Source organism: Hemiscyllium ocellatum, chromosome 6, assembly GCF_020745735.1.
Source record: "Hemiscyllium ocellatum isolate sHemOce1 chromosome 6, sHemOce1.pat.X.cur, whole genome shotgun sequence".
In the NCBI taxonomy this organism is placed as follows: Eukaryota; Metazoa; Chordata; class Chondrichthyes; order Orectolobiformes; family Hemiscylliidae; genus Hemiscyllium; species Hemiscyllium ocellatum.
Genome location: NC_083406.1, coordinates 31,543,743 through 31,571,414, shown reverse-complemented (window position 1 = coordinate 31,571,414; position 27,672 = coordinate 31,543,743).

Sequence of the window (27,672 nt, the reverse complement as noted above, 5' to 3'; positions counted from 1 at the left end):
CCTTAACCCATCTCCACTGTCATCAGCATAAGTACTAGCAGTTCCTAGCTGCTTTCAGTTCTGGCAAAGTGTCACTGACATTGAAACAGTAACTCTGTTTGTCTCTCTGCAGATGCTGCCAGACCTACTGAGATTTTTCTGCACTTCCCATTTTACAACATTGTTAATTTGCCATTCCATATCAATGTTGTCAGACAGCTCCATCTGAGGAATATTCTCCAAAAGGAATGAACTATGCGCACCAAATGACAAAGGTGATATCAAGTGCACTTAACACACATTCAGAAAACTGGCAGAATGTGGTGTACCCCACAAGTTAACTGCTTACAACAATTCTGAAATGCCACACATTGTCATTTTTCATCTTAAAGAATAATACAGCTTCACAAGATGGATAGCTGAATCCTTTTAGCTCATTGATCCAGTAGGACCGGTTATCACTGGTCTACCGGCATGCGCACTTCTGCATTTTGTTATGGTCCACAAAGAAACAAACCTGTCAATTGCAACAACAAACCATTGAAACAATCCATGACCTGACATTACCCTGACAGCTTTAATGCTATTGACAACAATGCAGTGTTAACATCTGAAAGATGATACCCAACCCAGCATTGAGCCTCCTCTCAGACAAGCTCAAACTGGAATTGGATTGCTTAGTGTGGAAAATTGAGCATCATACTGATTAGTGCAGCTTGATTACTTCCCTTTTGAAGAAAGATGGCACCATATGTGTATGTTTATATCCAAGGTGGGTGAATGTTGCACCAAAGAAATTTCTCAGCACAGGCCCAGCGACATATCTCATCGTATTGTATCAAAATTGCCTTATTAACTATCAACTCCTCCACCATAGCATCTGTCTTGACCAATTTTAGTCCAATCCTACCATGGTTTACCAGAGCATAACTCACCACTCACCAGATATTCACCAAAAGACCAGCATATATTGTGGCCACGCTAACTTTAAAAGACTGCTGCGTATCAGGTCCAACACAAGCAATCTGGCATTGCCCTTCACTGACAATAGAATAGCACAGCAGCCACAAAACCATGCTGCTTACACCACATAACACTGACAACCTATTCTCATACATTCAGATATTCTCTCATCCTGGTCGTTGCTTAACCACCCCAGTTACCTATCCTTAGCTCCACCCTTCATAAACACCCTCACTAAGTCACTACTCTTTCCTCAATTCTCATTGGGCACTCTCTTCTTATCATTGTTGAGGAGAAGGACGCCATATAGAGGCAAGCAATTAGATATATGAGCTTTTGTATACAGCAACCGAAAGGGAATACAAACAAAGCCAAAAAAGTTTGCAGTTCGCTCCCTCAATGTAAAGCAAATACTGGCATCATTGTCAATGTCGATTTAACATGCCAGGATGGTTTGCTGCACCCAGCTGTCATCTACTGGAAATGGGTATCAATCTGGTCCCGTCTGACCTGTAGCTCTGTCATTCACAAGGAGAACTCCCTCCTCACTATTGTTCTCATTCTATCCTCAGAAGGATGCTCTCATTCCCCAAGCTCATGCCCGTTGTGTGGAGCATAAAATGCCAGGATGTTGTGGCCCACTCTGACTGGAGGGCCCTCTAGACCAGTCCAAGCAATAGAACTGCAACTTCAACAATCCCATACTCTGCTCCACCATGTCCCTAGACAAAGCATGTACACTCTGCATCAGTCAGGGGGTTGCACAATGGAGTCATGTGCCATGGTCAGAGTGGGTATTCCTTGATTCATTGTAAGCAGCTTTGACAGGCACATGGACCCTCAAGTGTGCCAAGTACATGAGAAAACTTCAGGATTTAAGAGCTGAGTGATCTGCCAGCAGTAGACACATATCTACAGGAAGTGGTAATGTGTAATCATAGATCATATGATCTTTGATTGGACCCCTTTCCTGCTGATGAAGTCTGGCAAGTTTTAACATGGCCATCTCACTGCCATGTGAGAAATCCTGCACCTGGGGGAAGCCAGCTTTGTTCCTGAAACCCATCTCCCCATTACAGCACTGACCTTATAATGGGGAGACATGTAAATGGCATCAGTCACTGTCCTGATGCATTTGTGGGTGCATGGCTGAGGGCAGCCACCATTCTCTGGCATTCAAAATGGCTGGCAACTTCACAGTCACCAGGCAAGATGGCCGCCCATTCCAGCATCCCTCAGGGCTGTTCTAGCAGTTCTCACAATTCCGTTATAGTGTCCCAGGACGTACGGAGTCTGTGTCAACATGATACCTCACTTATTCCAAGGAAATGGATTTTACTGAGGGGCCTGTCTCTGAGCTGGGTGCTTCTCATCCTCCACACTGGCCTGCCGCTGCCTCTTGACTGATCAATGGCCCTGTCCTCTTGTATTCACCTTCATCTTGTTCAGAAGACAGCCGCCAGTGGCAGGGCACATGACTCTGAGTGGAAATGATCTAAAGTGGGAATAGATTGTTGTCTTGTTCCTTTTTCAATAACTTGCAGCCAACTCCAGCCAGAATGAATTTGCCTAGGTGTCCCACAATACCAAGGTGGTCAAGTCAATACAAACATAAACAACACATTCTCACTTTATTAGGAACAAAATTACAATAATTTTTAATACTAAACTTACTTTTCCTAATCCTATTTGGCCCCTTAAGGTTACAATACCTCACAAGTCTCTTGTAGGTTTACGCAGCCATGCTCCCTGTGTTTCTGGGTCTGTGAAGTTGATTTCTTCCTCGTGCTCCCTCTCTCTAGATGGTCAGCTTGTCTCTGCCATTTGCCAAGCTGCTTTCATTGGCAGGCCTCAGATAATTTCAAGAACAAGGGGTCTGCAGGGGAACTCTGTTTTTGTACCATTTAGATGGATTTCTGGAACTTTCTATAGTTCTGACCAATCAGGGAAATAGGGAAATACACTTAATTGTTTGAAACAGGATTCAGTCATTTAGATGACAGGCTATTATCAGTTTCTTTGTGTAGCAAGACCCAGTGCCTTTCCATCTGTGCTGTCCTTTATTTGGTGGACAAAGTTAAAAATCACACAACACCAGGGTAGAGTCCAAAAGGTTTAATTGGAAGCTCTAGCTTTTGGAATGCTGCTCCTTCATTAGGTCATTGTGGAGCAGGTTCATAAGACACAGAATTTATAGGAAAAGATCTCAGAGTCATGCAACTGAAATGATTTATTGAACAAACCTAGATTGCTGTTAAGTCTTTTATCTTTTATAATGGGTTGCAAGTTTTGGTTCGTTAATATGTAAAACCCAGAACTTCTTTTAAGTCACATTAGTGAGATAACTTATGGTTTCACAAAAAAAAAGTGATATCTCAGCTGAGACAATGTATTAAAGGTATAAGTTCTGTCTATATTTCAATCTTGAGCCAGACTAGTTCTATTTCCAAAGTGGAATTTATAAAAATATTTCATGGATTGACTGCCTGCATTGACTACCTGCAGATTATATGTCTTTTGAGCAAAATAGAATGAATCTGCAAATATAATTTTGCAAGTGCAAATTCACCCATAAATTTGAATGTGTGTGCATGCATGAGAGAGAGAGAGAGAGAGAATGTGAATGTGTGTGTGTGCGTGTTTGCGTGTGAGTGTGAATGCACGTGAGAGAGTGTGTGTTTGCGTGTATGCATGCTTGGTAAAGTATGTGTGTGAGTGTGATGGAGTATATGCCTGTGAGAGGGTGTGTATGTGGGTGTGAGTGTGGGTGGAGCCCATGAGGATGGCTTCAATCAGGACCCCACTACACTATATACTCTCTCACACAGATACACACACACACGCACGCAGACCCTCTCTCATACACATACTCTGTCTCATACACATACATACACGCCCCACAATCACACCCATGCACATACCTTCTCACAGGCTTATACTCCATCACACTCACACATACACTTTACCAAGCATGCACACATGCAAACACACATTCTCTCACGTACATTCATACTCAAAAGCACACACTCACATGCACATGCTCACTCTCTCTCTGTCTCATGCATGCACTCACACATGTAAGTCTATGGGATGAATGCATTTGCAGAATTATATGGCCAACTTGGCCAAACAGCAAGGGATGCTGGATAGATTGGTTAAGTGAAACTCAGAAATCACAAAACCCATAAACAACACAAAGTGTAAACACAGCAGCCAGGTGCTAATGACATTAGCATAATGTAAAAGGCAACAGTTCTTCAGCAAAGACACCCCCCGACAACTTATCCACGAAACAAAGGACAGTCCAACAGAAAGGCACCAGATCTTGCTACACAAAGGCACTGACAGTAGCATGTTATCTGAATGATTGATTCATGTTTCAAACTCTTAAATGTATCTCCCTGATTGTTCAGAACTATAGAACGTTCCAGGACATCATCTAAAAGGTATAAAAACAGATTTCACCTACTGACCCCTCTCTCTTGGAACTGGTCTTGGAATCGTCTGCGGCCTTCTAAGGACAACAGCATGGCAAGATGCAGAGATCAGCTGACCATCCAGAGAGAGAGAGGAAGAAAGCAGTTTCACAGACACCGAGCCAGAGCCACAGGGAGCACAGCTGGATAAATCTACAAGAGACTACGGAAGTATTGTAACCTTAAGGAGGATTAAATTTCCTATAGTGTGGAAACGGGCCCTTCGGCCCAGCCAGCCCTCCGAAGAGTAACCCACCCAGACCCATTTCCTTCTGACTAATGCACCTAACACTATGGGCAATTTACCATGGCCAATTCACCTGACATGCACGTCTTTGGACTGTGGGAGGAAACTGGACCTCCTGGAAGAAACTCACACAGACACGGGGAGAATGTGCAAACTCTGCACAGATAGTCGCCCAAGGCTGGAATCGAACCTGGGGCCCTGGTGCTGTGAGACAGCAGTGCTAACCACTGAGCCATCCTAGGATAGTATGTTTAGAATTAAAGGTTATTAATTCCCTTTAGAATTAAAGGGCATTAAAGGTTATTGTAATTTTGTTCCTAATGAAGTGGGACTGTTTTACTTTGGTATCGGCTTGTCTTCATATTGATTTGACCTCTTTGGTATTGTGGGACATCTGGGCATTGTCAATTATAACATTCTGGTTGGAGTTGGCTGCAACTTTAGGAAGCAGACAACAAGAAGGAGTAAAAGATTTTAGATTTCAGAATAGTCATTGGTAACTTACTCTGCAGATAAGGAGTGAGGACACTGCCCCACAGTGAGATATGCTCTGTAACAGGAGACAATGTCTCTATTGCCCATTGATATTCATCCTCAGTACATTCAGCAACTAGATACCTCATGAACTGAGTGACAAGCACAAGTTATTAAAAGAAGAATGCCTGCATTGCTTCAACATCTTTCCTGCCCACTTACATGACAGATGATGAAGTAATGATATGTAGCCACAATTTGTCCAGCATTGAACTTTTGCAACATCATTGCTGCTCCCTTCACCAGTATTGAGATGCCATTGTGCAATATGCAAGCATCAAGGTTATGGTGCACATTGTCTTTGGCCAGTTACTGACGCCTAAGCACTTTCACTCTAGACGCATAGCAAATGAGTGATTAAATGATTATGAATTAAATGCAACTGGGATTTGAATATGGCTGCTTTATGCATTTATTGCTTTATTACCCTGGCATTCAGCAAATGCGTAACCCTTGTTTTTACTCATTAGACTGATGCTGTAACGATTCTGCACATTGAGAGGTTATTTTGTTCTTCTTTTTATTAATGAAAGGTTTTAAAACAGAGATGCCAAGTTGTCTAGTTGGAAAGCCAGTAAAGTAAGCAGCTTATGAGGCCTTGGGTTTTTTTTTTATGGAACAAGAAGGCGTTTGGTATGCTTTCCTTTTAGAGAATTGAGTATAGGAGTTTGGAGATCAGGTTGCAGCTGAACAGAACATTTTTGGAATTTTGGGTGCAATTTTGGTCTCTCTCCTGTAGGAAGTATGTTGTGAAACTTGAAAAGGTTCAGAAAAGGTTTACAAGGATGTTGCCATGGTTGGAGGGTTTGAATTATAAGGACAGGCTGAATAGACTGAGGCTGTTTTCCCTGGAGCGTTGGAGGCTGAGGGGTGACGTTATAGAGATTTAAACAATCATGAGGGGCATGGATAGGGTAGATAGATAGGTATTTTCCCTGGGGTGGAGGAATCAAAAACCAGAGGGCATAGGTTTAGCGTGAGAGAGGAAAGATTTGAAAGGGACCTAAGGGGCAACTTTTTCACGCAGAGGATGGTGCTGTATGGAATGAGCTGCCAGAGGAAGTGGTGGAGGCTGGTATAATTACAGCATTTAACAGGCATCTGGATGGGTATATGAATAAGAAGGGTTTAGAAGGATAGGGGCAAAGTGCTGGCAGGTGGGACTAGAATAGGTTTGGATATCTGGTTGGCATGGATGCGTTGGATCAAAGGCTCTGTTTCTGTGCTGTACATCTCTATGACTCAACGATTGTATTAGAAGCCGCCTCGCTGAGTGTGGTCAACCAGGATTTTTCGATTAGCTTTCAGCTGTTGCTGTTGGGGTCTTGAAGAAGTGAAAGTTATTTTTTCCCTCTCTTGGTTACACCCATAAACTGGGGATTCTCTGCCTGCAACAGGAGTTGCATATGAGACAATCTGTGTTCTGGCGTTGACTTTTTGCCAAGCCTGTGTTTATGTGATGTTACTGTATGGAACAGTTACTGTTTTGGAGTAAAATTATCTGTAATTCTGTCAAGTTTTTCGGTAGAGCAAAAGGTTTCCAAGTTCCTCTTTCTTTTGTTGTATTTTAACTATAGTGTTTGAATAAATTGTGTTTTGCTTAGCATCAAGTAGATTGACCAATTGAATTGAATGTGGAACACAGCAACTTACATTCGCCTTTACAATAAGAAAAAGTTAGGGTCTAGGCTACTTTCTGAACATATTTTGAGGTTTTGGTCTTGTCCATAACAATATTTACACCAAAGACCCTGAATACTGTCACAGTCATTTTCTTTGCTTCATATCTAGAGAATGAAAAGTGATGACAGGAAATTCAGCTCATGGTGGACACCATCAGCCCTGAGTCGAGCGTGTATTGCTGGAAAAGCACAACAGGTCAGGCAGCATCCGAGGACCAGGATAATTGACGTTTTGGGCCAGAGCCCTTCATCAGGAATGTCCTTCATTCCTGATGAAGGGCCCTCACCCGAAACATCGATTCTCCTGTTCCTCGGATGCTGCCTGACCTGCTGTGCTTTTCCATCAACACCCTCTCGACTCTGATCTCCAGCATCTGCAGACCTCACTTCCTCCTACCATCAGCCCTGGGCCTGCATGGTTGTCAGGTACATCTCCAAAAGCCTCCATGTTCCCTTTTACCTGTCAACCAGGCACCAGCGGCACATTTCTGCTCATATCCCCAGTGTGAATACTGAACTTCGCTTACAACTATCCTCTCTGTCCCCTAAGGCCCAGAATTATAGGCCATCACAGATTCTTAGGGAATGTTTCTCATGCCCCAAATTCACTGAGGAGCAGTGTTTCAGCTTTCTGAATTTGCCAAGGAGACGTGATCGAGCTATGTCACTGATTGCAGTTCCAACTGGGTACGGACAGCCCTATCCCTGGTTGTCAAGGTCACCATGGTCCATAACTGTTACAAGTAAAAGAATGCAGAAAATGACATCAGCCAGTCTCCAGGTTGCCTTGCATCATTGTGTCAGCGAGACGCTGGACCTCAATTGGGGCATTCAGTTCCCATTCCTCGTGGAAAGAGAAAGCATGATAAGAGATTTTAGACAGCACCATAGACTATGCTAACATTGTACTGCCTGCTCTCCATCAGCAATTTTGCATCAATATAAAATCATATTATTCCTTGATACTGCGACGTCTTTGCAATTACAAGCAGCAGGCCATGATGCCTGGTTTTATTGCAGTGATCATGATTTAGTCATCCTGTGCTAGGTTGTTGGTGCCACATTTAATCCTACCAATGCATCAGAATGTAAGTTCGCTGCTGGACAGGAAGGAATAGCTCCTTCTGAAGTGCTTCATGCCACTTGTCCGGAGCCTGGGCACAAACACAGAACTTGCCCACAATGTGAACCATGCCATACATTGTGCATCTAAATTCTTCTGAAGTAAGAGGGTTTCTGCTTCTACCACCTTCAATGCAGCGAGTTCTACATTTCCATCACCCTCTGGGTGAAAAAGACCGTCCTCAACCTTCTGCTCCTTACCTTATATCTATGATCCTTGGTCAAGGAGAAAAGTTTCTTCCTGTCTACCTTATCTATGTCATTCATGGTCTTATACATTTCAATCTTGTCCTCTCTCAATCTTCTCTGCTCTAAGGAAAACAACCCCATTCTGTCCAATCTCTCTTCATAACTGAAACTTACCAGCCCAGACTACATTCTGGTAACAAAAACAGAAGTTGCTGGAAAAGCTCAGCAGTTGTTGGCAGCATCTGTGATGAGAAATCAAAGTTAATGTTTCACGTCCAGTGATCCTTCTTCAGAACATTCTGGTAAATCTCCTTTACACCCAGTTCAGTGCTATCACATCCATCCTATAATGGGATTCCACAGCTGCACACAATACAGCAGCTGTGATCTAACCAATGCTTTAAACAGTTCTAGCATAATCTCCCTGCTCTTAAACTCTATACTTCAGCTAATTATGCCATGTTCCAAGTATACCATATACCTTCTTACCTGTTTTTCCACTGTCCTAATACCTAAAGAAACTGGTGGATATGCACACCAAGGTCCCTCTGCTCCTCAGTACTTCCCAGGGTCCTATTGTTCATCATGTCTTCTCTTGCCTTGATTATCCTGTCCAAATGTATCACTGCATTCGTACAGCAATTGATTCCATTTGCCACTGATCAGCCCATCTGACCAGCCCTTCTATATCCTCCTGTATCCCCTAAGGCTATCCCCATCACTATTTACTACCCCACCAGTTTTTGTGTCATCTGTTCTTTAGCAGACAGCTTGTTTTACTGAGCTGTGACTGCCTCGAGTTTAACTCCAAACCAAACTCCCCAAGAAAATGCTGCTTGTGGGCTTCCTGAAGAACCAACTCTCAGCTGCGCTGAGCAGTCAATGGTTCCTTCTGACCCCTGACCCTCTCAGTAGCACAGAACCAATAACCTTCTACTGCTTCCTCAACTCTCAATAGATTTCATCTGAGTCCCAATTGCTAGAGCTACAAAACAGCTCCCAGGACTTCACTGGCTCGTGGACTCTTCAGAACTAAGTTAAAAATCATACAACACCAGGTTATAGTCCAACAGGTTTATTTGGAAGCACTAATTTTCAGAGCACTGCTCCTTCATCAGGTAGTTGTGGAGTATAATATAGTAAGGCACAGATTATATAGTGAAAGTTTACAATGTGATGCAATCAAAATTATATATTGAAAACAACCTTGATGGTTTGTTAAGTCTCTCATCTTTCAGAATGACCATTTATTGAACTAGCTGATACCAATCCTTTATCTACATGCAGTCACTTCTCCTACTCTTACGTAACTCACTGACTAACTCTTATTCACTGACCCTTGAACTGAATGACCTACTAAAAGCCTTCACAGTAGTACCCCATATTCTAGTCAAAATTGAATGTAGCAATCTATTGAGCATTCAGTATTTTATAGGTGCCAACTTGAAGGACACAGAGACCAGAAAAGAATGATTTCATTTCAGACTTCTGGCCCAGGTTTCTCTAGGAATGTGATCACACATGTAATAGAGAAGCTTATAACTCTAGGTGTCATAGCTTGATAAGTTCAGTTTCCAAAATCTTCTTTTAAAAGCTTCAGAGCAAAGATAAATGCATAATAGAGAAGGATGAGTAATCATCCACATGCAATTCAGTTGGTCAAACTACTTGACATTAAGTAAAACATAATTTATTCAAACGCTATAGTTAAAATACAACAAAAGAAAGAGCTACTTGAAATAACAACTCTATTGGAAAATGTGACAGAAAAATAGATTATTTTTCCACTAAACAGTAACTTTTTCAACATAATTACATTCCATAAACACACCCTTGGCAAAAGGCAAATTCAGAAAACAGCATTGTCTCACATGCAGCTCTCACAGCCAGGAGACAGACATTTAGAAAAAACTCAGAAACAGAGTGTAGGAGCTGGGAGAGATTCACTGCTTCTAACCCAGCTGAGACTCCAGCAACAACTGTTGCTGAGATAAAGCTAGACATCATGGTTCTGCGGAAGCTTGACCTCACCCATTCAGGATGCTTCTATTGTTTCAACCTTTTTATAAAAAGTCCTCACAAGCTGGTTATTTTCTTGCAGACTGCTCATCACTTCATGTTCAATCTCTCTTTCTAAAAAGAAGAGACAATATAATCTCTTAAAGCCAGAACATCATCAAAGTCTGTCATCTTTTGTGTGAATGGGGATTGAAAGCACATGTTTCAGGTTTAAAAGCATTAATTATATTACCGTGTTGTTTAATTTTCTTTATGCCAAAGATATTAAATATGTAATAAGCTGTTAAGGCTTTTGTTTAAGATACAAAACCATGTTGGAAATTAATAATTTGCAAATTTTGTGATTGGTTTTTCAAAAGTCTGGTTAAGAACTTTTTGAGTAAATGTTCAGGGTCTTTAATTTTACTGTGTTGCAAATATAGAGGTAGAAAGGCAGGTTTGGTTTGGCTGACTGTTTCCGTATCTTAACAGTAAGTTGAAACCACCCAACATCTCCAACTGGAGACATTTTCAGACAGCTCTGGTGGGTGGGGGAATTGTTCATTTGAAATTCAAACATTCAAGGCATTTTTCATATTGTTCCGGCATTCTGAGGGGTTCTTTCACACATTGTCTGGTGTATGTCCAATCTCTGACCAGAGACTTGGGCTAACAATTCTGTCACAGATATCAGTGGTTTTATTTTTGATATACCTTAATTTTTCTATGTTATGCCATTTATTGCTGTTCATACATAGTGTTTGCTTATACTGAACACCATGGTACAGCTTCTTTAGAGATATTGATCCATTAAAATGAGATTAGTCATGTTTCATTATAACTGTTCAGACAGAAGGGCTGGTTGGATTGAAGCCATTAGCAGTATGACTGTTGATTTTCCAGCTGACTTTGTCTGTCATATAAGAGACAAGTGAAACATGGTAACCAGCAATTGATAGCTTTGCCACAAATTGGACTAAATTGGGAGGAGTTGGGTACAAACAGAAAAGGAGATTACCACAGAGGAGGCTTAGAGAGGAAGTGGGATTGGACCATGTTTTGCATTCATTATCTATCAGTCCCTTGAAGGGATAAACTTTACTGCAGGTTTCTGGCTTTTGATGTTCGGAACAATGCAGGTCCTGAGTTCACATTTATTGGTTGCAGGATCTGTTCACAATTTATCCCGATCATGGTTCCAAAACTAGAAGCTGTCTCAACTTGACCCATCTATTTTCCTGACATTATCACCCAACCTGCCACCCCAGGGCTGGTTAAGACTTGTCCAAAATCTTCACCTTTCTGAATAGTCTGCAGTGGTCCCTTTAAACATCATTTTTGGGGGCTGACCTATGCCACATAACAATGAGTAGAACATCTCTGGCATAACTTCCCCAACTACTGTTTTAAAATTGCTCTCCACTCATATCCTGATATTGTTAATTTCTTTATTGGTGATCTGAGTGATCAGGTAAAGGTGATTAAAAGGTTTTGTTAGGTTAGATGGAGAGGAACAATTTCCCCCAGATCATTCTTAAAACTAGAGTGAGGTTATTCAGAGCTAATGTCAGGAAACACTTCTTCTGACAAGAGATACTGGCATTTCAGAACACAGTCCCAAACTGCTGCAAATTGAGGTTAGGTCATTGAAAATGCTAAATCTGTGTTCGATCGATTCTTGTTGGGTAAGAGTATTAAGGATTACAGGATCATGATTAACGCAGAGAGAATAACTATGATCTGATTGAGTTGGAGAAAGAGCTTGAAGGATGTAAAGCCTTACTCTAGTTCCTATGTTCTAATGCTGTTATGAGATCACACTGACAGGACCCCACCAGGGATTAAATTCTCACATCCTGCCATGGTCAGGAATGAAGCAGAGGTGGCCCAAAGTGCTAGCACCAGCCATCATTCTGGCAATCAATCTCACTGCCATTTTTTAATGAGGTCAATTCAGGACCAGGAGGAGCAACTCTTCTCATGAGGAAGGCGGCTGAATAACAGCCTTGATGAGAACAGTTCATTCCAGTTTCCTGATGTGAAAGGAATGTATTGAATACCTTGTTACAGCTCCTTTAATTATCATCGATCCATTAACAAGAGATTGGTCATGTTTCATTATAACTGCTTAGGTAAAAGGTCTGGTTGGATTGGAGCCATTAGCGGTGTGACAGGTTTGATATTCCAGCTGACCGCGTCCGTTATGTAAAAAAGGCAAGTCAAACGTGGTAACCAGCAAACTGACAGCTTTGCCACAAATTGGAGTAAGTTGAGTACAGACAGAGAAGGAGATGATTGTAAGAGAAAGCCCCAGGGTCGAGCACCCAGTAGCTGTTGGCAAGGGATTGTGTGGGGGATGGCATTGTTCCATGCAGACACAGAGGCCTACCTGCCTATTTGGGTGGGTAAGAAGCCATGGGATGTTCTAAAAAGGATCTTCAATGGGGACCTGGCTGCTGAATCAGTTTATATTGAAAGATATTGAAATGAGCATCTCCATGAAGCAACCTCACATTTGTTTACTTTTCATTGAGGGCCACTGCTCCAACAAAATTCTGATGACCTGGACATGGGTGGAAAAGGATTCCCCTTGCTGTGCTGGCATTTTCCTTATCACTTTCATTGAGCAGCTCTGTTCCCTGCCGCTGTGGACGTCAGAGGATGAAAATCAGCCACTTACTGTATAATGACAAAAGCCATTCAGTAAATCAACCTAGATCCCCTCATTTGTGCAGAGGAATTCTGTTTCAAAATAAAAGAGTGAACTTCAGGATAGAGAAAGGAACATTGTTAGAAAAGAACTGAGAACGCAGGAACAGCAGACCAGAAGGTCAACATATGTGTACAGGAGGGGATTGATCTCATTTATAAGAAAAAAGAGCAGCTGCAAAGAAAGTGGTCCTTTTCAGATTGAGTGAGGGAATTGGTGCAGGCATTCAATTCTGAAATAGATTTAATTGTGGCATGCGAGACATATAAACTATTGGTATAATTTCACACATCTGGTACAATACTTTGTAAAACACTCTTCTGTAAAGTGATATAGTAAATATGTTATTCATGCAGTAACATTTTGTGTGATGGTCTACATTCTGTCAATAAGTTTCAATTTAAACTGAATTGCATGGTGACTTCTCCTAAATATTAAACATCTTGAAGTGCTTTATGAACTTGCCATTCATATTAGTTGACTGTGGGAAATGCTCAGTCAGTATTTCGTTACAGTGTTGAATGCAGCCATTTCTTTTGGTTTTTTGTCAATTGATATTTCACTTTAGTGTGGGGGGGGGGTAAAGGAAGATATCGAAAAACTGTAAATCAATGCAATTTCTTATCTGTCAACAAAATATATTTAAAAATGAAGATTAGAGTGGTGCTGGAAAAGCAGAGCAGGTCAGGCAGCATTCAAGCAGCAGGAAAATCGACGTTTCGGGCAAATGCCCTTCATCAGGAATGATGATCAGAAATGATGATCAGATCATCAGAACTGATCTCTCCACCCCCGAGACTCCCAGGCTCATTCCTAATGAAGGGCTTTTGCTCGAAACATCAATTTTCCTGCTCCTCAGATGCTGCCTGACCTGCTGTGCTTTTCCAGCACCATTCTAATCTTGACTCTAATCTCCAGCATCTGCAGTCCTCACTTTCAACCAAAATATATAAAAACCCAACAGTTACTCAGTTAATACTGAATATGGATAATGCTGAAAGGAGGAAAATGTTGTCAAAACTTCCAAAACCCAAGGTAAATCATTTGTTGTGAGTTATGATTCCATGATTGGACATCACTTGTTGATCAATCCTGAATTGGCCAATAGGTACAACCTGCAACTGATTTAAGATAATTAGCTAAGCTCATGGCATTTACACTTACTAAGCATCATACATTATTTGCAGAGAAACGTTTGTTGCAAACAAAATAAAATGTTGTCAAGTCTTACACCTTATTTGTTATTAACCTGGGGTTTAGGGGCATACAGTTCCTTGTTGCTTTTTCAATGGTTGTGCCAGAGAAAACCAGAGTCAACATTAGTCCCTTTCTTCCAATAGCATAAATCATTTTTGCCTTCTTGCATCTATCTGGATGAGTGGAAGATAAATTACTTTAATGATATCTCTCTCTTTACATCATGATTCAAGAATTTCTTAGTACTCACATTCTTCTCCTTTGAATCACAAAATCATAGAAGACTTAACAGTGTGGAAATAGGCCCTCCTGCCCAGCAAGTCCACACCAACCCTCCAAAGAATATCCCACTCAGACATATTCTCCTCTTACTCTACATTTACCTCTCACTAATGTACCTCACTTACACATTCCTGAACACTATGGGCAATTTAGCATTGCCAATTCATCTAACCTGCACATCTTTGAATTGTGGGAGGAAACCTCAGCATCCAGAGGAAACTCACGCAACACATGGAGAATGTGGAAACTCCACGCAGACAGTCGACCGAGGACGGAATCAAACCCGCGTCCCTGGCGCTGTGAGGCATGCAGTGCTAACTACTGAGCCGCCATGCCGTTTGAAGCAATTTAAAAACATTTTTTTAAAAGATGGAAGGAGTTCATTTGGCCCATTGTGCCTGTTGTCCTTTGAAAGATCTATTTAATTCAACTGCTTCTTTCCATAGCCCTGCGATTTGTTCCCCTTCAAGTTTTTAATTCATTTAATAATAGGAACCATTTATTAAAATGTATAATCAGCAGTTTTCACAGGAAGTTCTGCGACTGTATTAGAACAAAAGAGATCAAAAGTCTTCAAGGTCAAATTACAAATACCACAGAATGTCCTTACAGGTAAAAAAAAATCGATCAACGGAATTGCTGCAAAAATAAGAATATTTCAACATTTAAGACAAAAGTATCAGAGGAATCATATATCTAATGCAAATTGGAAGTAAATCTACAATTTACATCATGTACAGATTGATAGATAAAGGCCAAATAAGGGTAAATCCAACTCAGTCAAGGTCTGGAGTTCAAGGAGTTTGGGCTATGCCATTATTGCCTTTACTGAGAAAAATCCAAATGCAAAATATTTTTGGTCAGGTTTGAACAGAACTAAGTGAAGATTCTTCATTAATTATGTTGAGAAGAACACTATTTCCTGGTTATATACAATAATTTTTGATGCAGGAAAAATAGCAACATGTCCAAATATTATATACAGAAAGCATGTGATTCATTGACTGCAATAAGTAATTAAGATAAATAAATAAGATATTAATATATCATTGATGCCATCGCATTTGAGATTTTAGAATAGTTTTATGACATTGCTTCTTTATGTGCTCACAATATCAACATGCCCCAAGAATATAAAGTAGAGATCCCAGTGGTTAGTTAATAGAAGCAATTGACAAATTACATTTTCTTAGCAATAATTTTATATTTCTATACTTGTTCAAAATCCATGTAGGTATGAAAACATTAATTCAGAAGAGAATATATTTTCATTTTTTTAAGCTAAACCCGGCTGAATAGCAGTTTTTTATTACCAATCACATTCTCCAGAGTATAATGTACCGAACCACTGTCTGACCTGCACTAGATTGAACAAGATCTAACTCTACAATTTTGTTTGGTATGTAGAAAGTAACCAATTGTATACTGGTTATGAAGTGATTGGTATGATAGGGGACATACTACAATAGGCATAGTTTTCATAAGTCATTGCGGGTTTGTCCCATTGGCATTGAATGGTATTACCATTGTGGAACACCCCACTGTTAACATCTTTGTTGTTACCATTTACTGGAAATTGGAGTGGATCAGTCATATAAACTCTGTGACTGTAAGGGCAGACAAGGGGCTGGGAATCCTGACATGGACAGGTTGGACCGAAGGGTCTGTTTCTATGCTGTACATCTCTATGACTCTATGACTAATAATGACTTTGACTCCACAAACCCTATCACCATTTACAAGGCACAAAATCAGGAGTGTGATGGAATACTCTCCAATTGTTTGGATTTTTGTAGCTCCGGGAACATTCAAGAAACACAACACAACTATGAAAATTCAGCCCGTCTGATTGGTATCTTCATTTATCTATATCCACACATTCCATTTAGACTTCCAACACAGTAGTAGGTACCATCTACAAAATGCACCATTTCAACTTATTAAGGCTGTTTTGACAACACCTTCCAAGCCCACAACCTTTACTCCTTACAAAAATAAAGGCAGCAAATGCAGAGAGAAACCCTGAACTGTCTATGTGCTTCCAAACTACACCATTCTGACTTGGAACTAAATTACTGTTCCTCCACTGTCACTGGGCTTTTATTCCAGAATTCCCTTTCTAACAGCACTAGTAGTGTATCTGCGCCACATGGACTGTAGCAGTTCAAGAAAGTAGCTCACTGCCACCTTCTCAACATAGGCAATAAGTACTGGCCTAGCTCACATCCCATCAACCAAAACAAGTTAAAAACTAAACATGTAACATCGTGGAACTGAATTTTCAAATTTCATCCCAGTCTAACAAATTTGTTAAGCTTTTGCACTGTCACATCTACCTAATTAGAATATTAAATATTTTAAAGAAAACTGATCTGGGATTAAAAAAGACAAAGAGTCTTATAAAATAGTAACCCTCATAGATTTCAGGTGGTATGAGGATGACACTATACTCATCTCAGAAATAAATCTCAAGGGACTCTTTATAACGTGGTGAACTTTTCCAAGGGTAAACAGAAACTCCTTTACAGTAGTTTTCCTGGAATAACTCTTCCTATTACCAAAAGAAACCAAACAATAAAAGCCACCTAAGATAATAGCTGAACTACATGACAATAAATGGGTCAGTCACTTTGACCAAAGCCAACCCTATAATTAATATGGAAACATAATTTGCCAGATTTGGGATAGTAGCCATTTTAAGTTTTGATCTGTATAAGGCAGGCTGTTAGCAACCATTTTGTGCAGAACCTCCAAGAAGATCTCCGAGCAATACCATTGGAGAGAGTGTATTCTGCCAAAGGGAGCACAAGGAGGAAAGCTTTCAGAAATTAACAGAGGGTGGTGGTAGATGGTTGTTGTTCAGATTGGATGTCTTTGACCAGTTGCCACAAGGATCAGTGCTGGGGCCACTGTTATTTGTCATTTATATAAATGATTTGATGAGAATTGAAGAGGCATGGTTAATTTTTTTTTCAGATCCACTTAACTTACTTATCTTTGATTTGGAGGTACCAGTGTTGGACTGGTGCAAAGTTAAAAATCACACAATACCAGGTTATAGTCCAACAGGTTTATTTGGAAGCACTAACTTTTGGAGGTCTGCTCTTTCATCAGGTGATTGTGGACTTCAACCTCCTGATGAAGGAGCAGCATTTCAAAAGCCAGTGCTTCCAAACAAACCTGTTGGCTATAACCTGGTGTTATGTGTTTTTTAACTTTGTACTGTGGGAGGAAACCAGAGCACCCAGAGAAAACCCACATAGATTGTGCAAACGCCCCACATACACAGTCACCGAGGGGTAGAATTGAACTCAGGTCTCTGGTGCTGTGAGGTAGCAATGCCAACTGTTGAGCCACCATGCCATCCTAATGCTATTGAATGAAAATTCTTGATCTGTGATGCCATTTTAGGGTGAGTTTTGTGGGACTAGAACGCTATTGAAAAGTCTTACTTGCCAGGAGAACATGAGGTTTGAAGTCAGCAGAAACCCTTCAAAGGTTCTGCGTTGGCAGCAAATTCACACAAGATGCATCCTTTTATAGTTAGTATTTTCAAAGCATTTAGGCTGTTTACTAAGCCATGTGGGAAATTAGTAAACCTTTGTACTCTTTACTGGATCCTAAATTAGATTTTTTAACATATTCCCATGATGCTGTCTGAAAAAGATTAATTTGATGACATATGCAGTGAGACAATGAATGTCAGTCTTTATATTCTGTTCTGGGCAATTTATGTTTCAAGTGAGCTTCCTCTAAAATAACATAAGATGTTGATATGATGTCAGTCAGAGATTTATTTATAAAAGTTAAAAGAGGTAAAAGTGGTCCCACATACTCAGTTGCAATTTCCTGCCATGAGCTGTAGCTAATAATGGACCATGATGTATACAATATAGATAGGATTTGCAACAGACATTCAATTGAAGTAACCATTACCTTTTTTTTAAATAAGAATAATGTATAATTTGAGCTATGGCTTTACAGTGCCTAGATTTTGCAGCAACAATTACTTACAGGAAACAGTATGAAATAATCCTTTTATTCTTATTGCCAATGACCGTTTGTTTTCCACCCATAATCCTTTACATCTATACTTTTAAAAAAAGTGCTTTATAGTATAAAACTTGAGTATTTTTGAAAAAGATGCATTTTTTCATAGCTTTTCATTTGGTACTCATCAGGAAATTTGCAAACATTTGCAAGGGTCCAGTTGCTAACCAAACAGCACTCTATTTTCATTCAGTATAAAATGTTATTTTCCTTCACATTGATATTTTAACATATGTCCTGATGGGTGCTGGGTGAAAATCTTCAGCAAACTGTCAACAATATTTTTCTAGAAAGAAGCAAAAACTTATTTCTATAGTGCAGCTTTCATCACTATTTGTCTTTTTAACTTTACTGCTTCTTTATTCTGACCTAACATTATATTGTGTGTAGCTGTCAGGTATTTTATTTCTTCCTTTCTCTATTCTGTGACTAAGGATTGTACCTAGGTACTCTGCACCTAAGATGACGCCTTGTGTTGGTGACCTTGTCACACTGTAACTAGTCCTGCAATTTAAGAAACAATACCTAGGCACGTTTGTACCTAAACTGGCACTGAAGGTTGGCTTTTGCCCGAAACGTCAATTTTCCTGGTCCTCGAATGCTGCCTGACTTACTGTGCTTTTCCAGCATCACTCGAATCTTGACTCTAATCTCCAGCATCTGCAGTACCCACTTCTGCTGGCACTGTAGGTGGTGACTTCTAAACTTTTCATTGTACTTATTTGAGTAGGAGTGGCAATAAAGCTCATTTAATTCAATTCAATAAAGTACATTACAGCCTGTAAAGTCTGTGAAATTTAGTTACTATTGTAATGTATGAAACGCATTATCAATTTCATGCGTAACAATCCCTCATAAGCAGCAATGTGATAATGACCAGATAATCTGCTTTTGTGAAATTAATTGACAGATGAATATTGACCAGGATTGATGCCATTGTGTAACTTGTCTTTCATCTTAAAATCTGAGAATGCTGCATTTCTTTTGAGCGTTCTCTCCTGCTGCTGGTGTTTGCAGTGCTGGATTTTTCGACATAAAAATGCTTCTTGGGCCACATGAGAACCAGATATGTACTGTGATTGTGTAATTGATTGTCAGTGAACCACATAAGTCTCAGTCAGCAGAAGGATAATATATCTCCATGGGATCTTTTCAGCTCAAAGGAAAAAAAGATTGATTTTGGCAACTGCAACCCTTACCCTGAAAGAGACCTGTTGAAAAGCAAACTATCCCTTTCCAGTTCTGGATTGTTATCACTGATGGAGCTTACATATATCCTTGGAGTATTTACCAGTAATTAAGATTCTGACAATTGAGCTTTTTCAGAATTGTGTGAAAGGAAACTTATTCATAATTATTATCATTAATTGATTAAATAGATTATATTTGGTGTTGAACACAAAGAAACATGTTTTAACTTTGCTTCTCTCTTCACGTAACTGTCCCTTCACTTATCTCCCAATCTTTCTGTCTCTCTACATTTTTGTTTGTCTTTCCACTCTGTCTCCTTTTAGGGTCAAAATGATTGTCACTTTGGCATACGCCTACTACGTCTATGGCAGGAACCTGCACTTTCATTGACTTAAATGCAAACAAAATCAAGTGGGTGTGAAGTAGCACTTAACGTGACTCTTGTTTCCGGCCAGGCTGAACGGATTAAAATTACCTCTTTCATTATCGGAAGGCATGTAGTCTTCGAGCTGACAGTATTAAATGGAGAGCGCTGAGGCATGTATATTAGTTTCTACTGTTTGTCCTCTTGGGACCCGCACTCTGCTGGTTTAAAGGTGGTCCGGAGTCTGTATGGGATGAGTTGGTTACGGAGGCAGGCACCGAGGAAGCAAATGTGGCTGTGATAGCGAGTCTGTTTCAGGACATGGTTGAAGAGCAACAGGGCAGAGGAAATGACCTGGGAGTTGCAGTGGGAGAGGGACTCCCTGAGATTCTTGTAGAGAGAGGAGGAAAACTTCTTCAAGGCAGGCATCCTTGCAAGAGGATTCACAGTAGGGTTAAAATCAACTAGGTAAAAACAATGACTGCAGATGCTGGAAACCAGATTCTGGATTAGTGGTGCTGGAAAAGCACAGCAGTTCAGGCAGCATCCAAGGAGCAGTAAAATCGACGTTTTGGGCAAAAGACCTTCATCAGGAATACGTCGATTTTACTGCTCCTCGGATGCTGCCTGAACTGCTGTGCTTTTCCAGCACCACTAATCAAGAATGTATGTTAGTTTCGACAGACTGGGAAGAATCAAGCATTTTTGGCGGAGGTTATGTGAATCTGATTGTATTAGTTTGGAAGGATTGTGATGAAATTGGAATCTGGAGGCACTTGGGGAAGAGGTATGGGGACCACCACCATTTAGGATCCATTGACATATAGCTCCAACTAATGGGATCTGCCCGTGATCAGGAAACAATGGTCTACCATTGAAGACCATTCTGAGTTTAGGATTGGATGAACTGACATAGGGCAGACCTGGTAGATACTGAGTAAACTGGGAATTACAGAGCAGGAAGGATGTGTAAACAAGCATTTGAAAACAAACTGGCACATATCATTTCTGTAATTGCACTGATGCCACACCTTGGTGAAAGTGAGCACTGCAGATGCTGGAGAGTAGAGTCGAGAGTGTGATGCTGGAAAATCACAGGCAGCATCCAAGGAGCAAGGAAATCGATGTTTCAGGCAAAAACCATTCATCAGAAATTAGGCTGGGAGCCTCAGGGGTGGAGAGATAAATGGGAGGGGGCGTGGGGCTGGTGGTGAGAAGGTAGCTGAGAGTGCAATAGGTGGATGGAGGTGGGTAAAGGTAATAGGTCGGAGGGAAGGGTGGAGCAGATAGGTGGGAAGGAAGATGGACAGGTAGGACAGGTCATGAGGGCAGTGCTGAGCTGGAAGTATGGAACTGGGATAAGGTGGGGGGAAAGGGAAATGAGGAAACTGGTGAAATCCACGTTGATGCCATGACCTTGGAGGGACCCGAAGTAGAAGATGAGGCGTTCTTCCACCAGGCATCGGGTGATTAGGGAGTGGCAATGGAGGAGGCCCAGGACCTGTGGAAATGGCGGAGGCTGATGCAAAGTACGGTGGTTGGTTGGGTGGATGGTGAGGACCAGTGGGGTTCTGCCCTTGTTGCGGTTGGAAGGGTGGGGTTCGAGGGCGGAGATGCGTGAAGTGGATGAGATGCGCTGGAGGGCATCATCAACCACATGGGAGGGGAAATTGCAGTTTTTTATAAGGAGGCCATCTGGTGGAACTGGTCGTCTTGGAAGCAGATGCAGCGGAGGCAGAGGAATTGGGAATAAGGGAAAGCATTTTTGCAGGAGGCAGGGTTGGAGGAGGTGTAATTCAGATAGCTGTGGGAGTCAGTGGATTTGTAGAAAATGTCAGTGTTGAGTCGGTCACCATTGATGGGCATTGAGAGATCTAGGAAGGGATGGGAGATGTCAGGGATGGTCCAGGTGAATTTAAGGTTAGGATAGAATGTGTTGGTAAAGTTGATGAATTGACCTTGCCCACTGATGTTTCTTCTAAAGGACATTCAGGAAAATGTATAAGTCTAGGATGTGAATCAGCTTTTGACAAAAGGTCAAGTCTCCAACTGGATAGCTTTTGAGGAAGTTGAAAGTTTTTTTAATTTAATACTTTGAGTTAAAAATTATGCTATGTTCTCATTAAAGTTTAAGGAGTACTTTACTCACAGCAAAATAACTGGGAATGACTGGCTTAAAAATTGTTCAAGGTTTCTACTAGTTTCCGATTTATCAATAGTAACTACGTAAAGATGATGAGTTAGTTGTTTGCTCAGCTTTGTGTTCATTTCCCATTGTTAAATACTGATGATAGTCGTTCCTCCTTTGACCAATACTCCAGTACAGTGCAGAGTGAATGCTTCACTGTCACAGGTGCCCTTTTTCGAATGAGGTTGTTAACAGTCTATCTCATCTGCTCTTTCATGTGGTCATAAAAATATCCTAGGGCACTAAATCAAAGAGGAGTTTGGCAGTTATTCTCAGTGTTGGAGTCAATATTTATCCTCAAACATTGCAGAAAGCAGATTAACTCATAATTATCTTATTGTGGCTTGTGGGAGCTTGCTATTTGCAATTGCCCACAACATTTTCTATATTTGTAAGTGATTACACGTTAGAAGTAGTTAATTGACTGAAGTCGTAAAATATGCTAAATAAATACATAGAACACATTTGTGCTCACAGATCTACTCTGGTCCAGTAATATGTCAATTTGAATTTAAAAGAACATAGAACATACAACGGTACAGCATAGTGCAGGCCCTTCGGTCCTCAATGTTGTGCCGGCCTTTTATCCTACTCTAAGATCAAACGTAGTCATGATTTGGAGATGCCGGTGTTGGACTAGGGTGACAATCACCTGATGAAGGAGCATCGCTCTGAAAGCTAGTGTGCTTCCAATTAAACCTGTTGGACTATAACCTGGTGTTGTGTGATTTTTAACTAAGATCAAATGAACCTACCTACCCTGCATTGTACTATCTTCCACATGCCTTTCCAAGAGTTGCTTAAATGTAATCAGTAATCAGGATGTAAATGTAAAAGTAATCAGGAATACCTGATGAAGGGCTTTTGCCCGAAACGTCGATTTCGCTGCTCCTTGGATGCTGCCTGAACTGCTGTGCTCTTCTAGCACCACTGATCCAGAATCTGGTTTCCAGCATCTGCAGTCATTGTTTTTACCTCCATCTACCATTTATCAGCTCAGTTCTGCAGATTGTATGGAGGGCTATTATAGGTTGCAATGGGAAATTAACAGGCTGCAGAACTGAGCTGATAAATGGCAGATGGAGTTCAATCTGGAAAAGTGGCTGATGAGGGAGTGGCGCTCCAAAAGCTAGTGCTTCCAAATAAACCTGTTGGACTATAACCTCGTCCAACACCAGCATCCCCAAAACGCCGACTCTCCTGCTCCTCGGATGCTGCCTGACCTGCTGTGCTTTTCCAGCACTACCCTTTTCCACTCAGTCAACAGTACATCAGTATTTGGGATAACCCTCAAAAAAAATGCAGCCAGGAACAGACCTCAAGAGCTGGCGATAATGATCAAAGACCACTTAGTCCTATATCTTAAGCGACAGGCCACTCTGGAAACATCCACCAGTGGCTGGAGGGCTGGAGAGGCATGGAATGATAATCAGGTGGACTCTGTAATTGATAACTGATATACATTGCTAGATTATTGTCCAGTAAAGATAAGAATCCAATCCACACCATTTATATTACAGTTGGATACAATATGGTCATTTTACCTTTGATTCCAGCCTCGGGTGACTGTCTGTGTGGAGTTTGCACATTCTCCCCGTGTCTGCGTGGGTTTCCTCTGGGTGCTCCGGTTTCCTCCCACAGTCCAAAGATGTGCAGTTCAGGTGAATTGGCCATGCTAAATTGCCCATAGTGTTAGATGCATTAGTCAGAGGGAAGTGGGTCTGGGTGGGTTACTCTTCGGAGGGTCGGTGTGGACTGGTTGGGCCGAGGGGCCTGTTTCCACACTGTAGGGAATCTAATCTAAAAGCACAAAAATCAACAGCATAAAGTCGGCAGATTGTGAATTGGGAGTTAATGTTATGCCATGCTAAGGAAAAGAAAATGGATCACTATTAATTTGTATTGCATGACTCCTGTCAATTAATTTCACAACATTTTTCCTTTGAACTCATAAAGTATAGTTTTATTAAATGTATAGAACGATAAATTGAAAGCAGTTATTAAAGAAATTTAAACTTATTTATGAAAATGTGCTCATTTTCCGAGTGACCATTGAATTCTCATTTGCACATTCTGTAAACTGGAGATTTCTGACATGTTTACACAGTCTTTTCCTTTGGTAAATATGTACATTTCAGGCAGTGACAATGGAGAGCCGCAGGGTTCAGTGCTGGGACCCCAGCTGTTCACAATATACATCAACTACTTAGATGAAGGAATTGAATGCCATATCTACGAATTTGCAGATGACACTAAGCTGAGTGGCAGTGTATCCTGTGAGGAGAATGTTCAGTCTACAGGCTAACTAGGACAGGCTGGCTGACTGGGCAAATACTTGGCAAATGCAAGATAATAAGTGCAGGCGCAGCAGACGGTGAGGAAAGCTAATGGCCTTCATAGTGAGAGAATTTGAGTATAAGAATAAGGATGTCTTGCTGCAGTTATACAGGGCCTTGGTGAGATCACATCTTGAGTACCGTGTGGTCTCCTATTCCGAGGAAGGACCTTCTTGCCATTGAGGGAGTCCAGCAAATCTTCACCAGACTGATTCCCGTGATGGCAGGACTGACGTGTAAAAATACTGGATCTACTGGGCTTGTACTCGCTGGAATTTAGAAGAATAAGGGGGATCTCACAGAAACAGATAAAATCCTGATGGGTCTGGACAGGCTAGATGCAGGAAGAACAGGAGGATGCTGGAAGATACAGGAGGATACACAGAAATACCCAAACATAAGTTTCAATCTTGTGAAGCTTTGACACAAGATTTATTTTTTTGCCAAATAAAAACCTCCACCACTGAGAAGGATAGTGGCAGCAGATGAAAAGGGAATACCAGCACCAATTATTTCCTCTCTAATCACACATACCATTCTGAGTTCGATCCATGTAACTATTTCTTATTGACTAAATCCTAGAGTTCCCATCCTGACAGAATTGTGAATATACTAATTGTCCATGGACAACAGCAGTTCAAGAAGTCAACTCACCATCACCTTCTCAAGAGTATTTAGAGATGACCAGTAAACTCTGGCCTAGCCAATGACACCCACATCCTGTGATGAATTAAAAAAGAAGCAAAACTGCTTTACATGGCATCAGTTAATACTGAAACCAGGGAAGTGTCTAAAATGGATCTAACTTTATAACATGACTATAAAAATTAGAACACTTGAATGTATTTTAATGGCATAAAGTGAAAAAAAAGGATTTTTATTTCTAGTATTTTTCTGGCAATTTGTTGAATGCAGCAATGTCACAATTATACGCTACTAGCAAAGGTGCTAGCACAATCTTTGCTGAAATTACAGTAATGCAATTATTAAAATGTTGCAGTAATCTAGAACTAGGGGGCAAAGTCTAAGAGCAAGGTGTAAACTCCTCAGGAATGAGATGAGGAAGAAATTCTTCACTCAAAGTTGTGAACCTGTGGAATTCCCTCCCACAGAAAGCTGTTGGGGTTGGTTCACTAGATATATTCAAGAGGGAGTTGGTCACCGTCCTTCCAGCTAAAGGGAACAAAGGGTATGCAGAGAAAGCTGGAATAGAATACTGAGATTGCGTGATCAGCCATGATCATATTGAATGGCAGTGCAGGCTTGAACAGCCAAATGGCCTATTCCTGCACCTATTTTCTATGTTTCTATTTCACCGTAAGTCAGAAAATTTAAGTGGTTGCGATCTTAACCCAAATTAATTGGCAACTCTTTAACAACAAAAGATTACCCCATGGACTTGATATGCACCCCATTGCTGAAGCCTGGCTCTACAAATCAAATAATATAGAAACATATTATAAGGCTAATATATATTTGGTTTGTCAGATATGTTTTGTATTTTAATATTATGTCACTGCCTCAAAAGATTATGCTACCCCAAGGTATTATAAGTTTCAGCAATTAACGTATAAGTTTCGACATGTGTTCAACTTTTCTAAAAAAAATCCGTGTTTTTCTATTGAGACAAAATAGAAAAGATTGGTATAAGGAGGGACAATCATAAAAAGTTGCTGTCTTTGCTGTGACATTTGAGTCTAACTATTTGTTTCTATGCCATTTTTCACTCCGTTAGATTTTTGTCAAGACTAGTTCTTCCAGCTGCAGGATGCTTCCTGTTTCCATCCTTACATGACCATCCAAAGTTCACATGATGTAAAGTGCAAAAGAGCGTGTGACATACCACCTGAGGAATTTTACATAATTTTGAGCCCCTCATGATTCCTATCTTCTGAGGTAACAACCATGTCCTGTATACTGCTGAGCATGAAAACCTTGCCTTTGTGAGATGATACCAAGAACCACAAAGAGCAGTACTGATTAGAATCAATTTAATTAGATTCATGTCTTTGGTGCAAAGTCATGTGGAAAGGGAAGGTAAAGATGAAGATTAGAGAGGGATCAAAGAGAACATTGAAGGCAGCCTTGATTAAAATGATAGGGAGCAATCAGAAGCTTCTTATGAGTAATGAGGAGAAATTACAATAATGCAGCAATGAGAAATGCAACAGTTAGGAGCTTTGAAGCAGTTACGCAGTAGCTTTTATTGTGTTTTAGTCAGTGTAAAAGTGGTTAGTATTTGCTTGGTCGCCTGTAGCCTCTCACTGTAAGTGAGCACTTCTTATGGTTAAACACGCCACAGTGCAGTCTGACTTGTCCTGTTAACTCGGCAATGGTGAAGAAAAGATGCCCTGTGTTGTCATGTGTTATTGTTTCTGAACTGCACATGGAAATTGCTCATGCGATTTGCATCCTTGTCCTTGGCTTATCAGCATATCAGGAGAGTTGACATTTTGGGCATAAGCCTTTCGTCAAGACGCTCCTGCTCCTCGGATGCTGCCTGACCTGCTGTGCTTTTCCAGTGCCACACCTTTCAATTCTGATCTCCAGCATCTGCACACCTTGCTTATCAGCATATCAACCTTTTTAAACAACCCAGTTGTTTAAAGCACTAGCACAACTCAGTATTTTCACATAGTCTCACCAGCATACAATATCTTCATTGGATCTCACTAGAAGAGGCAGTTCTTTCAGTAAAAATTGAAAATGTGTGCACAACTTTTAATAATTGCATTACTGTAATTTCAGCAAAAATTGTGCTAGCACCTTTGCTAATAGCGTATAATTGTGACATTACTGCATTCAACAAATTGCCAGAAAAATACTAGAAATAAAAATCCTTTTTTTTCACTTTATGCCATTAAAATACATTCAAGTGTTCTAATTTTTATAGTCATGTTATAAAGTTAGATCCATTTTAGACACTTCCCTGGTTTCAGTATTAACTGATGCCATGTAAAGCAGTTTTACTTCTTTTTTAATTCATCACAGGATGTGGGTGTCATTGGCTAGGCCAGAGTTTACTGGCCATCTCTAAATACTCTTGAGAAGGTGATGGTGAGCTGACTTCTTGAACTGCTGTTGTCCATGGACAATTAGTATATTCACAATTCTGTCAGGATAGGATTTAGTCAATAAGGAATAGTTACATGGATCGAACTCAG